Below are 17,335 nucleotides of genomic sequence, written 5' to 3'. Positions count from 1 at the left end.
CGGAAGGGGAGGCCGATATCCACTTCAGGAGAATCTCCTTCTTTGCAAAAATAAGAGGTAGGAAATTAATAATTTAGAATGATGAGAGCGCTGAGCATCAACCCCCAGCAGGGCCAGTTCCTGTAAAACCGGAAGGGACAGTTGTAGCCTCAAATTTATTTTGCTGAATACCGCAGACCAGTAGGTCGATATAATTGGGCATTCCCAGAACATATGGAAAAAATGTACCCACATGAGTTTTACATCTGGAGCATATGGGATCTCTGTCCAGAAAATTTGATGGAGTTTCTGGGGTGTATAATAGATTCTGTGTAGGAATTTCACCTGGATGAGCTTGTCATTGGAGAAGATGACCAGTTTGGGGCCGAGTTCAAGGCAGTCCTCCCAATAATCTCTGTCCAGTGAAGGTATGTCCCTGTGCAAAATTTCCCATAGTCGTTCTATCTTGGGGGAGTCGGTGCCCAGGAGTGCCCCATACAGAAAGGAGAGGGGTTTACAAAGGCTTCCCGGTGACAAAAGTTGTTCAATGGAGTCAGCCTGGAGGAGAGGCAACCGGGGAAACTGGGCCCTAGCAGCGTGGCGTAGTTGTAAGTACCTAAATCGCATCCAATGGGGTAGTTTGTATTTCGTCAGTAAGTCTTGAAGCGACATTAACACACCCTGGGGCATAATATGGCTCAAAGTTGTAATATCTTATCTGGCCCATATGTGGGGGTCCGGGATGGTACCGAACTGTGGTAAGCAGGGCTATCTTTATAGCATCATGGGCCCCTGGGCAAAGTAATGCTCTGGGGCCCCTACAATGGAGACAGTGCAGATAAACAGACATCAAGTAGGTAGAGGCAGACATGCAGAGCTTCCCCTTTTGAGTGGAGCTCCGCATTAACTACATGAACAATCATTCTGTACAGCAAAGAAACAGTGGGAAAATACTACATACATAAAGTAACAAAGCTGTCCTGTGCATATAATATATCTGCTAGATTGATGCCTCCCCAGCACTATGGCCCCTCTACACCCTAGATATCCCCCCAGCACTCTGACCCCTCTACACTCCAGATATCCCCCCAGCACTCTGACCCCTCTACGTCCCAGTTATCCCCCAGCACTCTGACCCCTCTACATCCCAGATATCCCCCTCAGCACTCTGACCTCTCTACACCCCCGATATCCTCCCAGCACTCTGACCCCTCTACACCCCAGATATCCCCCCAGCACTCTGACCCCTCTACACCCCAGAAATCCCCCAGCACTCTGACCCCTCTACATCCCAGATATCCCCTAGCACTCTGATCCCTCTACACCACAGATATCCCCCCAGCACTGTGACCCCTCTACACCCCAGATATCCAACCAGCACTCTGATCCCTCTACACCCCAGATATCCCCCCAGCACTCTGACCCATCTACATGTCAAATATCCCCCCCTGCACTGTGACCCCCTCTACATCCCAGATATTCCCCCAGCACTCTGACCTCTCTACACCCCAGATATCCCCCCAACACTCTGACCCCTCTACACCCCAGATATCCCCCCAGCACTCTGACCCTTCTACATCCCAGATATCCCCCAGCACTCTGACCCCTCTACACCCCAGATATCCCCCCAGCACTCTGACCCCTCTACATCCCAGATATCCCCCAGCACTCTGACCCCTCTACACCCTAGATGACCCTTCAGCACTGTTACCATATACCATAAGATACCCCTTGTATTGTGACCCCACTACATCCCTGATACCCCCTACACTGTAGACTCTCTACATCCCTGATACCTCTAGCACTATAGCCACCCAAGCTACCCCAAGCATTACTACCCCCTATACACCCCAGATCCCCCCTCAGCATTGTGTTCCCTCATACACCCTTGATATCCCCCAGCACCATTAGTCATGTATCCATCCATGTAGTACCCCCTTTTCAGTGGAGATATAGTGCATGTAAACTTTTGGCTATGTGCCCACCTCCAGCACTGGACTCACCTATATCAATCAAGAAGGCAGAAGGAGGGGCGGAGGAGGAAGCATCCCTTTGGGCATCTCTTTGGGCCCTCTACATCCCAGATATCCCCCAGCACTCTGACCCCTCTACATCCCAGATATCCCCCTCAGCACTCTGACCTCTCTACACCCCCGATATCCCCCCAGCACTCTGACCCCTCTACACCCCAGATATCCCCCCAGCACTCTGACCCCTCTACACCCCAGAAATCCCCCAGCACTCTGACCCCAAGCATTACTACCCCCTATACACTCCAGATCCCCCCTCAGCATTGTGTTCCCTCATACACCCTTGATATCCCCCAGCACCATTAGTCATGTATCCATCCATGTAGTACCCCCTTTTAAGTGGAGATACAGTGCATGTAAACTTTTGGCTATGTGCCCACCTCTAGCACTGGACTCACCTATACCAATCAAGAAGGCAGAAGGAGGGGTGGAGGAGAGAGCATCCCTTTGGGCATCCCTTTGGGCCAGCTGGGCTCACCAGTGGGCTCACAGTGCTGGACAGCTGGGCTCACCATGACACCATCCACAATGCTACTTCCTCAGTGCTGCCGACTCAGCAGCTCCCACTCCAGCTCCTACCCCACAGTCTTCGAGTCCCGAGCATTCAAGCTGCATGGGGCGGGGTCAGAGCATCACTGGTGCTCCGGCCCTGCCCCTCCCTGCTGGCTGTGAAATAATAGGTATCGTTCTGCACAGCATGGCGCACCGCTGCCAGCCTGCCTCCCCTGTGTATCCATCACTCTCAGTGCCATCATGGAGCCCCCAATTTTGGGGCAGCATGGGCTCAAGGACCAGATGCTTTGGGAAAAGTGCAGGGGCCCCCATGCAGCTGGGGCCCCTGGGCAGTGCCCAGGTGTGTCCACTCATTAAGACAGCCCTGGTAGTAAGGTGGGGTTCCCCCATAGTGGTTGCTCTGGAGACCATTGGATGGGCCACGTAAATCGTCTCCTAGCTGTTAGCCACACCCTCCATGTCGCCCGTGTAGGCCCCAGAATCATAGCATACCTCCTTGGGCCCCTGTAGGTGAAATTACGGAGGTCAGCCAACGAGCCCAAACAGACCGCCTCTAAACAGGTTGCAGCATTAAATTTGGAGCCCATGAACCACTAGTCCACTTTCATTAGTATTGCAGCCCAGTAGTATACTTGAAAATTAGGAAGGACAAATCCACCCAGCTGAGCAGGAAGCTACTGGGTGGAGCATGCCAACCTGCGGACCGCTCCTCTCCAGATGAAAGAGCCCACACATCTATCAATCTCCTTAAAAAATGAGCCAGGAACCGATATTTGACAGTTCCTAAACAAGTAATTAAATTTAGGCAACATCACCATTTTTAAGAGATTGATACGACACAGTAGGTTGAGGTGTAAGCTCGCCCATGCGGCACACTTTGTTCGCAGAGTAGCCAATACAGGGAGAAGATTTTTTTCAAGATAATTAGAGGGATGTTTGGTCACTTGAACCCCAAGATATCGGAACTCCTCAACCCAGCGCAGAGGAGAGAAGGCTCCTTCATCTATGGGAAATAAAACCAATTTAGCCCAGTTTACTGGTTGTCCTGTTTATCGTTATCATAAAGAGTGAGAATAAAAGAAACTTCCCACATTTTGAGAGGAATAGAGGGGGAATCTTCTAATGGGAACACTAGTTCTGGTGACCTTGGTGATAACCAGGATTCCCTCATTTGGAGGAATTTCCTCTTACTTTCTGTTTTGGCTTTGGGATGGGAAGTGAAGGGAAATCTCAATTTCAAATTGGACACAGAGGGAAAAAAAGTTGACAGGGGTTATCAGCTTACCCTCACAAAATGCAAAAAATAACTTTTGCTTTTAGTTCTCCTTTAAAGGAAAAGTGCAGAATCAAAAAAATAAAAATATAATCTATAATCACACACATAGGTTGGACTTGATGGACTTGTGTCTTTTTCTCAACCTCACCTACTATGTAACTATGTAACATAGATACTCACCTACACTATATTATCAAAATTATTGGGATGCCTACCTTTACACGCACATGAACTTTAATTGGCATCCCAATCTTAGTCCGTAGGGTTCAATATTGAGTTGGCCCACCCTTTGCAGCTATAACCGCTTCAACTCTTCTGGGAAGGCTGTCCACAAAGTTTAGGAGTGTGTCTATGGGAATGTTTGACCATTCTTCCAGAAGTGCATTTGTGAGGTCAGGCACTGATGTTGAATGAGAAGGCCTGGCTCACAGTGTATGCTCTAATTCATCCCAAAGGTGTTCTATCGGTATCAGGTCAGGGCTCTGTGCAGGCCAGTCAAGTTCCTCCACACCAAACTCACTCATCTATGTCTTTATGGACCTTGCTTTGTGCACTGGTCCAAATCATTTGGTGGAGGGGGGATTGTGGTGTGGGGTTGTTTTCTCCAGGGGTTGGGCCTGGCCCCTTAGTTCCAGTGAGGGGAACACTTAAGGCGTCAGTATACCAAGACATTTTGGACAATTTTATGCTCCCCACTTTGTGGGAGCACCACGTTGAGAGACTGAGCCAGCTGATGGTCAGGAATCTGAGTGGATATCAACATTGTTGTAGCAGCTCTGTGATGTACAATATGTATGGCTATAGTCTCTAAAATAATACATTATAATGTTTATTTGAAGATGAAACCTTTATTGTCTCTTCATCTTACATTGTGTCCTTAATTAAGGTGCTTACATGCTGTCCAGCTACTATACAATACTTGTGGCTATTGTCTCTTAGGCAATACAATCTAATGTTTATTATAAAACAGGCCTTTCCTCTTTCTTTCTCCCTTTCAGGCCTAACCAAGCTGCATACAGTGGGTATGGAAAGCAATCACCCCCCTTTAAAATAGTAACATTTTGTTGCTTTGCAGCCTGATAAATAAAGACACAGTTTTTATTTATCCAGTTGTATTTACTTACATGTCAGAATTATTTTTTAAAACGGAATTACTGAGTTGGAAAAGGGATCACACCCATGTGTCAGTATTTTGTTGAACTACCTTTTGCTTTAATTACAGCCTTTAGTCTGTTGGGATATGTCTCTACTACCTTTGCACAAATAGACTTTGCAATATTTGCCCACTCTTCTTTGCAGAACTGCTCAAGTTCAGTTCAATTTGATGGTGGCCATTTGTGAACTGCAATCTTCAAGTCATTCCACAGATTTTCAATAGGTTTTAAGCCTGGGCTATGACTAGGCCATGCAAAGAGATTAAACGACGTACTGTGGTGCGCAGCGGCACGATCTCATGGCCAGACACAGGGGATTATGATGCTCAGTACCCGACCGATTTGAGCAGCTGGTATAGCATGTGATCGCTATTACCAATCATAGCGATCACATGATTTCATGTAAGCAAAACGTACTTGCTTACTATTGTGAAAATACATGGGGTAGTGGCGCAGCCTGTGATATATTTAAATGTAATAAAAGTCCATAGGAAGTCCTTTGAGCTAACCAGCTCTATATTGTGAAACAGTCCACTGTGTCAGGGTAAGCCTTGCAGGGGAAGTTGAAGCAACACTCCAAACATGTAAAAGAGAGAGAAAGACACAGGTGCCTCTGAGTAAGGACTGTAGCATTTATAGGAAAAGGTGCATTAAAAACTCACATTTGAGGTATCTGTATATAGGCACAATAGGGTCCAATGAACTGCACTATCACCGCCCAGGCTATCTGTAGTAGCCGCGTCTCACTAGGCCAGGTGGAGCCAGCGTTCTGACCAGCCCTGTACCAGGTGAATAACTGTAGCCAAGCACAATATCACAATAGTAAGCAAGCTGTCATGAATGAAAGCTATTCATGACCTTTAAAACTATTGCTTATAACAGTGCTGATCACTGTTGTAAGCAACAACCGTGTAAAAAAAAAAAAAATACCCTGATCACTCCCTCAGAGTAGTTCGGTGTCACTATGGTGAACTACTGAACTACTCTGATGTAAAAAAAATGTTTACAACACGTATATAAAATCAAATAAAAATTAGTGGTATTTGTATACCTTGATGCCCTGGCATTTCAGGGCATCAAGAAGTGAGATAGGCTGTCAGTACATCAGGAATGATCTATTTTCAAATATTTATACCATAGCTTGTAGACTCTATAACTTTCACACAGACTAAATAATATACACTGATTTGGATTATTTTTACCAAAGAAATGTAGCATACTACATTTTGGCCTAAATTTATGAAGAAAGATTATTTGTTTGCAAAATGATAGAAAAAAAGGAAAATGTGTTGTTGTTCAAAATTTTGGAATTTTCAATAACTGGAATTATACAGCAAAAAATTAAAAAAAACACAGTGGTGATTAAATGCTACCAAAAGAAAGCTTTTGTAGTTGTCTTGCTTAGTGAAAGGCACAATACACATTGAGAGAAATGGAAAAACCTAATAAATGCCCATGCCATTAAAAAAAAAAAATTGTCAATTTGTCAATAGGTGAAAGAAACCAAGACTCTAATGCCCCATACACACGATCAGATTTTCCGACAACAAATGTTGGATTCAGCTTGTTGGCTGAAAGTCCGTGTGTATGCTCCATCGAACATTTGTTGTCGGGTTCTCAAATTTTCCATCAACAAAACTTTGTTGTCGGAATTTCCGATCGTGTGTACACAAGTCCAACGCACAAAAGTTCACTCATGCTCGGAATCAAGCAGAAGGAGCCGCACTGGCTATTGAACTTCCTTTTTCTCGGCTCGTCGTACATCTTGTACGTCACCATGTTCACGCGTTCGTAATTGGTGACCAACATTTGTGTGACCGTGTGTATACAAGACAAGTTGGAGCCAACAACCTTTGAACAAAATTCCACGGTTTTGTTGTCGGAAAGTCCTATTGTGGTTACGGGGCATTAGTATAGACAAGCCCGGCGCTGCATGAGTTAAGAACGAAGTAAGCAGAGGGCTTACATGACATTGTTAACCTTGCAGTGATTGGTGGGGTGTGTCAGAGGATAGGATTAGCAGGTTAGGCTGTGGGGAGGGATCAGTTAACAAATGTAGGGGTAGACTCCTCCCCCATTCGGCAGCAGAAGGTCCAAGGAAAGTTTGGAGCAGGCAGCAAGTTTCTGTGTGCACCAAGTGTAGGTAGCAGCATGGTGGCCATGGAGGAGATGCTGGCCCGTTTTAGGAATGAAGTGGTCACCCAGGGACCAACCTGGCTTGCTAAAACACTGGGACAGATACTGGGAGAGCCTGCAGAGCCACCCATGAATGGGGGGGCGCGAGCACGGAGGTCCCGGCCACCGTCCTGTTTTTCACCAGACCCCCCACCCAGGGTTACAGCACCCCAGAGAAGCCCAGGGCGGGCTCCATCGGGCCCCCTGGTGAAACGTGCGGCCAGAAGGAGCGAGGGGCGGCAGAACAGCACTTCCCCCGCTAGGCATAGACTGGGTAGAACTCAAGAGGGAGGCTCAGGAGATGCAGCTGGGCCTACAACGCAGGGGGGATGGACACAGGTGGGCCCTGCCTCTGAAGTTCGGCAGGAAGGGCCGAGAGTGGCCTGCTGGGATTTCTGGCAGGTATCAAGGAATTGGTGGGCAGGTTCAAAAACCAGGGGAGGTCCACTAATGGCCTGGCGGCCGCCTGTGTCCCCGCGGTTGGGGGGACTGAGGGGGCTCCGGGACACAGGGAGGAGGCGAGCACCATAACGGCTGCCATTGCTACGACAGTGGCGGGGTCCGGGGTGCCGGTGATGCAGACACCACCTAAGGCTGCAGGGGAGGGCGAGTCCACGAACAGACAAGATATTGTCTGTTTGGTGGATTCATCAAAATGCGAGGTGTATGTTTGTCTTGAGGGGCCGCTTGGGGCTTGAAACCGAAAGTGCGAGAAAAAATATGGAAGGGTGAGTATGTGGAAATATTTTCACTACTGCCGCTAGAGAAGTTCAACCTCGATAGAGTGAAACCCGACGACTCCAAGAAAGAGGACGAGGAAAAGAGAAGGTACAGACTGATCCCGAGGACGTTTGCCAATTGGCTGCAAGCCTTCGCCATCATGGCGAGTGTGATTGGAGAAAAGAACGCTGAACATAGTTCAGCTCTCTTTTGTTACATGGATTCCGTAGGGGAGGCATACCGAGTATATGGGGGCACCGCGTGGCTGAGGTATGACAAGCAGTTTCGTCAGCGGAGAGCAGTTTGGCCGTCGCTGAGATGGAACCACAAGGACATCAGCCTGTGGATGAGGCTAATGACGTCAGCGAGGTCCCCTGGTCAGTTTTTTCAGGGGGGGGCGGTAGATCCTCTTCCCCAGGACAACCGCCAGTAAGAAAAAGGGGACGTGTTGGCAGTACAACGAGGGATCTTGTAGGTTCGGGGGGTCCTGTCGGTACAAACACGAGTGTTCCGGCTGTGGGGAACACACCCTCTGTCTTGATGTTTCAAACAAGGAAAAGGTAGGACTGGAGACTCTGCACACAAGAGGGAGGACGCCGGTGATGGTGGAAAGGATGCGGCCATTTCTCGGTAGGTATCCAGACGGAAAAGCGGCGAGACTATTGGAGAAGGGTTTTAGGGAAGGCTTCAAGATACCGGGTGCACTGGAGGTGGTTCCCCCGATACCATGGAACCTAAAACCGTCTTTGCTACATCCAGACGTAGTTTTGGCAAAACTACGTAAGGAGGTAGAGTTGGGGCGCATGGGAGGACCTTTCACGGAAGCGCCATTGGTGGTTTCCCCTTTGGGAGTGGTTCCTAAGAAGGACCCAAATAAGTTTAGGCTAATTCACCACCTGTCTTTTCCAAAAGGGGGGGTCGGTGAATGATGCTATTGACCCGGGGAAGTGTACGGTGAATTACACGTCCTTTGATGCAGCGGTGGGCTGGGTCTGCCGTTATGGGAGGGGGGCGTTGATGGCAAAAACCAACATTGAGTCGGCTTTTCGGCTGCTCCCAGTTCATCCGGAAAGTTTCCGGCTGTTGGGGTGTCATTGGAACAACAAATTTTACGTGGACCAATGCCTCCCTATGGGTTGCTCCATATCGTGTGCCCTATTTGAGACATTTATCTCATTCGTGGAATGGGTGATGAGAGATGTAGCTGGAGTGAACTCCATTATACATTATCTCAATGATTTTCTCTGTGTGGGACCGCCAGATTCCAGGATATGCGGGATTTTGTTAGCGACGCTAGAACACATTGCGCAGTGTTTTGGCATACCACTAGCAACTGAAAAGACTGAGGGGCCCAGGAAGGTTATTACCTTCCTGGGGATAGTGCTGGACTCAGAGGCCATGAAATGCAGGTTGCCGGAGGATAAGTTGGAGGATCTCAAAAAAGGGATACAAGATATGCTAGGCAAGCGCAAGGTTCAACTTAGGGTACTTCAGACTTTGTTGGGGAAGCTCAACTTTGCTTGCCGGATACTGCCGATGGGTAGAGCGTTTTGCAGACGGCTGTCTGCAAGCACGGCTGGAGTGCGATCACCTAAACACTTTGTACGGCTGCTGAAGGTGCATAGGGAGGATTTAAGAGTCTGGCATCACTTCCTAGAATCCTTTAACGGAAGAGCATTGTGGATGTCGGGCCCGGTGAGCAATTTCGATCTGGAGTTGTTCACCGATGCGGCTGGAGCATCAGGGTTTGGGGCTTTCTTCCAGGGTCAATAGAGTGCGGGTCCGTGGCTGCAGTTTTGAATATCCACGGGGTTCACAAAGAATTTAGTGCTACTGGAATTATTTCCAGTGGTACTGGCAGTGGAGCTGTGGGGTGCATCGTTCTCAGATAGGAAGGTGCGTTTCCACGGTGATAACCTGGGGGTAGTGCAGGTGATCAACAGAGTATCTGCATCATCCCCACCGGTTATAAGGCTGTTGCAGAACCTTGTTTTGCCCTGCCTGCAACTGAATGTGTTTATTCAGGCAGTGCACTTGCCAGGTATTGAAAACTTGATTGCTGATGCATTATCTCGCTTTCAGTGGGACAGGTTCCAAGAGTTGGCGCCAGCAGCGGAGCAACACAGAGTTCCTTGTCCCGACTGCTTGTGGATGATTGCATTGGACGAGTCGCTCGATGGATCAGGAAGTCAGTGAGCGAGTCAATGTGGGCTGCGTATGGTAAGGTATGGCAGGAATAGTGGGCCTTCGTTCAAGGGGTAGGGGAAGATCCACTGGGCCCCGAAGTGAAGTGCATGGTGCTTTATTATTTAGCTAGACACATGGAGGATGGAGCCTCGGGGTCTGTCCTAAGTAAAAAAATGGCGGGTTTGGCATTTTTGTTTAAATGGCAAGGGCTGCCGGATTTTACGAAAGATTTCTGGGTGCGCCAAGCTCTAAAAGGATATAGGAGGACAGTGGGGCGAAAAGACGTCGGGCGTCCGGTGTCGTTTGATATTCTGGGGGGCATGCTCGAGCCATTGGGTGGTGTATGCTCCTCGGACTATGAGGCTGAGTTGTTCAAGGTGGCTTTTCTACTGGCCTTCTTTAGGGCAAGAAGGTTCAAGGGGGCATTGGGTGTCGGGATGTTCATTACAAGGAAGAAGGGGTTACTGTTACTGTTACTGTTTGAGGTTTTTGGGTTTAGCAGACGGGGATTTCTCATTCGTTCCGAATAGGGGTGGTGACGGAAACGGCTAGGTGTGGGTTGGACGATGAGGACATGAAGCGCATTGGGAGTCTGGGAGGTTTAGGCTATATGTCCACCCCCAGCTATTGTAGAATCGGGTATGGCCAGGTCAGGGGTATTGGGGGTTGTGATGTAAGTTGGGGTGATTAGTGCGTTTGTTTCTTCTATTGCAGCTGCTGAGCCGTGCTTAATATGGATTTTGGGCCACTCATATGTGTGCTGGGGGGGCGAGAGGGGCGGATGTCAGACCAAAGGGGTGCCAGCTTGACTTTTTCAGACAGGAAGCGTGTGTCCGTTGGCTGGGATTTTCGGTCATGTTATGGAGCAGAGTGGTCTCGGAGGTTTTGCACATATGGATAAACCGCCCAATGTACTAATTTTACACGTGGGTGGCAATGATTTGGGGGTCAGGTCTATGCTGGATATTATGAGAGATATTAAATTTGACTTGTTGCAGCTGCGCATGTCTTATCCAGACATGATCATAGTGTGGTCGGACATGGTGGCTCGTACATCGTGGAGGATGGCCAGATCACTGGAGGGAGTGAATAGGGCCCGACGCAAGATTAACAGGGACATCAGCAGGTTTGTTGTGAGGAACGGGGGTTTAGGAATCAGGCATTTGGAGCTGAAGGTAGAGACATGGCGGTACTTAAGGGGAGACGGAGTGCACCTAAATGATATAGGTATTGACCTGTGGGCCCTGGGGATCCAGGATGGTGCACAGCGAGCATGGAGGGTGTGGAGGGGCTCCCAAGGGTAAGGGGATTCCCCTTGGTTGCTGTGGCTGGTGTTTGGTCTTTGCAGGTGAGGATGAGATTTGGGAACGGAGAGTCAGGATCTGCTGGTGGTATGGGTCCTGACGGTGGTAACCAGATAACGGAGGTTATCTGGAAATTGGTTATGGGGCACTGCGGTAAGTGGGTGTCTCTGAATCAGCCTGTCAGCTTGAGGCCTAAAAAACCCACGGCAGAGGGACCTCAGTGTCGGATTTTTGGATACAGAGGGGTGGTTATTGGTGGACCTGCAAAGACCAACACTAGGAGGAGCTGAAGGTTTTGTCGTAACAGTTGTTTTGATAATGTTAATGTTTACGTTATTTAAAATATATTTATATTGATATATATTTTTGGTTTAATAAATTAAGGCTGCTACAGCCTATTTTACTCCAGAAGTTGTTTGGTTTTCATTAATAAATAAGGGGTAAGGTTGGAGTATAGGTTTATAGCAGAAAGCAAATAGGTTATACATTAGTCAAGCATTTTATCATTAACTAGTTGGTATGCGTTAAGCATTTTGCATGTTATCCATGCACTTCCTTGCTGAATAAGATCCAAAATATAGAACCATTTTTAAAGTCATTGTAGATGTCCTATTAAAAATGAAATATTTTAGATTTATGTTGTGAACTATGTTTAAAATTTTAAGTAATATTTCATTTGCAGACTACAGCTTGTCCGAATAGAAAGGCAGAGAAATATATTTTTCCAATTAGATTCCACGATCATTTTGTGAAAATAACTGGATATATGCCGCCACCTACAGGATATTTGTATAATTTCTGCAAGAGGCTTTAAATTATTTGTAGAGTGAAATGAAAGTATAGTTTAAGGACTACATTGCAATTCTTATTAGTATTTACAAATGCACATAGGCATTTTATTCCATTGCAATTTGTGATTAGGAAAATGCTTGATAACATAGTTAAAGTTTGTGTTCAGTACACTGTTTGCTATATTTATGTAAGACTAAAGCACGAGTTCTGATCTGATGACCTTTACAGCAAATGATGACACTTTGCCCCTTTGGATGTACTTTAGGCATCTTGGCGAGTAACACACACCACTGAGGGAAATGGACAACCTTGAGAGAAATCTAATGCCCAACAGTTACTATAGTTACCGTAAAGGAGGAGAAAAGACTCAGGAAGATCAGGTGAGGCCCTGCATTGGTGTAACTAGTGGGGGTAGTAGAAGGTCTCAGGAAAGGTATACCAGCTTTTTACTGAAGCACCCAGACTGCAATGCTTGAGGAAAAGAAAATGAAAAACCAGGGCATGGTTGACAAAAGGAAGAGCTAGAGAAGGAATTTGGGTAGAACCATAGTTGTGTTTTGGAAATCGGGAGTAGAGACTGAGGTTGACAGACAGCAAAACAAGGGGTAAACCATACCTCCCAACTTTTGAACTTGAGAACAGCGGCGGCTGGTGTGTTTTTTTTTGGGGGGGGGGAGGGGGGCAAACATACCCCATCTATTCTTTTTTGTAGCCTATTAGAGCCTCTGGCTCTAATCATGTGCTTCAAAAAAACAAAAAATTAATGCGTCCGGACGGGCCACCACTGCTTGAGAATGAGGGACATTTCAGGGATATAGTGACCTGCGGCTCACAAAACGTGGTCGGAAAAGCATCTGAGGCAGCCCTTGCTCTGCAGTCGCACATATACAAGTGGTGTGCATATGTGCGGCTACTGGACAGGGAATGCCTCGGCTGCTTATGATTGTCAGTGTGAAATGACAGCTTCTTGGCAGAAACTGAGTAATAGACATTTCATGAGCCTTAAGGTACATCTATTGTGCTGTTTTGCTCCCAACAAAACAAATCATTTTAGCCCTGAAGATTTCGTAAAAAACCCAAAGCATAATATATTTTCTGAAAACTGATACCCTAGAGAATAAAATGGCGGTAGTTTAATTTTTTGATGTGACATCATATTAGCCAATATTTATCAAATGCAAAATTTCAGTAAAAAATATACTACAGTTAATTTTAGGGCATATAAACACTATACAATATATCACCCAATTTTTGGTCAAATATAAAATATGAGGTTGAGCTGAATAAATACCAAACATGGCAAGCCTTAAAATTGTGTGCAGCTTACTGTATGTTTTCCATTAGTTTAAAAGCTCTTACAGGACATTAGTTTAGAGGTAACCATGAATAATGTCCATAGAATTAATGATATCACTCTGGAGTGTGCAGTGATATGTAACAATTGTATATAGCGCAATCAACGTTTGCCCCAATGCATGCATTCACATTTGTACTGGTGTGTATGTGGGAGTGGATAAAAAAAACTTGGGGGGGATTTTAATTGCTTGGGTGTAATTTAAATCAATTAAAATACTTTTTTTACATTTCTTAAAGTAAGCTTACCACCACATAGGGGACAAAATGTCCCTTTTCTTTGCTGCAAAGGCACTACCACTATCATATACAGCGGTGGAGGCAGTGTTTTTTTTACACACACTCCCTGTGGTTGCAGCTGCTGGGAGTGCGTGTAAAACCCCCTGCCACCACCACTGTAGTACGTGTAATGTGATAGTGGCAGTGCCTTTGCAGCATAAGGGTTTAAGTTGTGGGGGACTGAAGGAAAGATGAGCAAATCAGAAAACATATGTATTCTTGGGGGGGGGAGGGTGTGTGTGTCTTAAAGTGCAGTGATCTAAATTAGGGTGTAAGAGATGAGTGGATATACTGAGTATAGGTGGTTAATGAGGATGTAAACTGTGTTTAGACTTGGAATTTGGCAACTGAAGGTATAATCGTTGGGGAATAAGGGGGAAGGATGCTTATATATGTGAGTGTGATTATGAGTGAACCTTTACTTAGGCTGAGGAAGGTTTAAAAAGTATTGATGGCCTCATCTAGGTCATCTAAAATAAGGGTATTCACCCTTAGACCAAAATGGAATCTACTTTACAAATTGTGCTGAACCTGTTAAAAAGCTAGCGTTCAAATATCAGTGATGGTGTCTTTATAGAGATTGTAGTTCTTATAGCAGAATCTCTTACCTCTCCTGGTCTAATGAGAACCTTCAAGGCCAAAGACAGCTGATATCCTTCAATATGCAGTGGGTTGTGAGGCATAGCGGATTCAAAGATGGTGAAAGTCATTGGGTGCCAGACACTTCTTGGATGCAAAAGAGATTTTATTTCTTTTAACAGTCCTTTCTATATTTTGCAAGGGAAAGAGGGTTAGGGCCAGGACACCCTTTAGTATTTACAATTTTAATTGGCGGACTTCGAGACTTCAATAGGAGGACAGCACAGGAAAAGGCCCCAGCAATGTGCCACTCCTGCACATGCAGGTTTGCTGTCTCCTAAGGCAACAGTATCTAACAGTTCCTAACACAAAGTTCAATAGTTCTCTTAGCTTCACTATAATGTCCACTTGTAGCTCCTCAGCCATTTGAGCTCCTAGTCTCTTACGGGACTCTCTGATTCACTGACTCTGAATCCCGTGAGCTCCTCAAGGCTCTTGCAGTGGTATCTCCCTCAAGCGTCACCCACGCTTCCCTGCTGGGTACCTAGATTGGCACTATAGACACCTTTCAAGTTTCACCCCTGCTAACCGGCTCGGTCCCTGGCTTGACATACAAGGCTGCTCTGCAAGTGTCACCTTCACTGGTTGGGTCCCTGACTTCATCACCGTCTAAAGTTTCCTGATTCTCCACTGTGCCCGTTTGGTGAGAATACTGCTCTGGTACTTGCTTCAGTTACTCACTGTGGTCCCTGGTAAAGGTGGTTGGTCCCTTAGTGGTGACAGCTTCCCTTCTACCTCCGACCACGACAGGTTCTCGGCAGAACCATCACTGTTGGTTGGACTGCAAGCCGCAGTCCCAACCCCGCGCTGCCCTCTTAATTCTGGATAGGCTCTCACACAGCCTTGCAGCCAGATGCCCCCAGGATAGGCCCAATCTCTGCCCTAGCAGCCGGGGGCAGACAACACACATCCACCCAGACGGCAGTCCGGGTGGCACAAAACATAGATCACCTGACCTCACCCAAATATATAGGTTCTCCCAGCAGGCCAGAGGATTCAATGAAACCCCTGTCCATTGGCTGAGATACCCCATATACCCATAACCTGACCTTGGGTTGCCCTTCTCATATCTAGTACCACCGAGTTCCCGGCCACCTAGTCGTAGAAGAGAAAAGTGCAACAAGGCCAAACTTAGGGAGAAATCAATGGATCTCTAACAACTATCTACAGTAGCTACTCCTGACAAGGAATTTGGTGAAGAGCTCCCTGACTAAACTCCAGGGTGCTACATTCTTATTATGAGATAAGAAAAAAAAATCCCTAAACTACCGTGGTCTTGCAATCCTAGTCTAATATTGAACCAGTTTTCGGGGGGTTTGGGACTTTAAATGAGGTGAGAACACATGGCTAGAAGATGAGTTGATATCAAAAACATGTTTTTATTGGTGAAACAAGGAACATGGCAAAATGACATGATACATTTGCCAATCACATATTACAGACCATATATAGAAACAAACATTAGTAGCAACCAGCCAACCAATGCGTTGTATGGAATGAATCCTGGATGTAGTAAAAACACTTAAAATTACATGGTAGATGGAGAACTCAAGATAATGTATTGAGTAGGGTCATCTACATGAGAATAAGTGCATCCAAATTACCCTGATTCATTTTGTGGATAATACCACTCTTTAGGGGCAGGTGCACACAAATCTATAAAAAACAAAACATGAGTAGACCAGTATGATCCAATGTTGTACCCCTCAATGGGGAGGATATGTACAAAAAGAAAGGGAGAGAGTTACCCATTCCTATGAGTACTTACATCGTAATAAGTCTGGAAAATGAGGGACGAGGAGTGGTGTTATGAGTGTTGTGAGTGGGCTTCATATCTAAAAATATATATTCAGTATACTGTAAATACTCTATATTGTGGGAAGTTGCTAGAGCCCAACACCAAGGTGCAGGTGAACAAGTGAGTGTAAAGGGAAAAAAGTGTGTGAGGAGGAAAGAGCAGATCAGAGATAAAAAAGCAAAAAAGAAAACAGTGAAACAGGTATGGATGACAAATATAAGAGTGAGCCTCTGTGAGCATGAACAGGAAAAGAATAACCATGTAATTACCTGTTACTGACGTAGAAAGGTGAATTCCAAGTAGTGTGCAGTGTGCACAAAAAGGTATATATGGTCTGTAATATGTGATTGACAATTTTATGAATTGCTGCATGTATCATGTCCTTTTGCCATGTTCTTTCTTTCACCAATAAAATACATGTTTTTGATATCTACTCATCTTCTGTGTACTCACCTCATTTAAAGTCTCCCCCCCCTTTCTTTACACAGATTTAGGGATGGAGACATGTGACCCATATGTCTCATTTAAAGTCCCAAACTCCCCATTTTTGTTCATACTTACTGCATTGTAGGTGGTGAGGGAAGGTTAAAACATATACAGTATACATGTACTGCAATGAACAATTAAATAATTATTTGATGGGCCAACTGGACCCTGTACTAGTAGAGATGTTGGTCATAGTCGAGAGCTTGACAACTGAGGGGTTTGGGAATACTACATTTGAAAGGTGGATATTACTCTGTTTCATTTTTTTTTCTTTTTTTTGGGTGCTGAAGTGTTTCTCAGGGTATTGGTTCTGCAAAATGAGATTATGGGATTTGTTGTTGAATTAATTTTAAAATGAGATCAGAGATGAGTATGTTCCAGTGTCTATAAATGGCTTAGTAGTGGTCTGTAAGAGAGAGAATGGTTTCCATGCATTGTATATTGCCAATGTTAAAGTCATTCCCCCGAGCAGCTTTGTACCATCAACGAAGCAGCCTCCTTCTATCTGACTGACACTTTACCCAACCCCAAGGCCCAGAAAACAGAACCTACCGCTAGATTTATCACCCAGTTCCATTCTAGTCATAAAAGAATGGAACGGATCATTAAAAAACATTGGTCGATTCTAGCTCAAGATCCTCACCTAGCAC

This window comes from Aquarana catesbeiana, linkage group LG13 (assembly GCF_042186555.1).
Source record: "Aquarana catesbeiana isolate 2022-GZ linkage group LG13, ASM4218655v1, whole genome shotgun sequence".
NCBI lineage: Eukaryota > Metazoa > Chordata > Amphibia > Anura > Ranidae > Aquarana > Aquarana catesbeiana.
The sequence above is the reverse complement of the archived record's forward strand: the minus strand, read 5'-3'. Positions refer to the sequence as shown.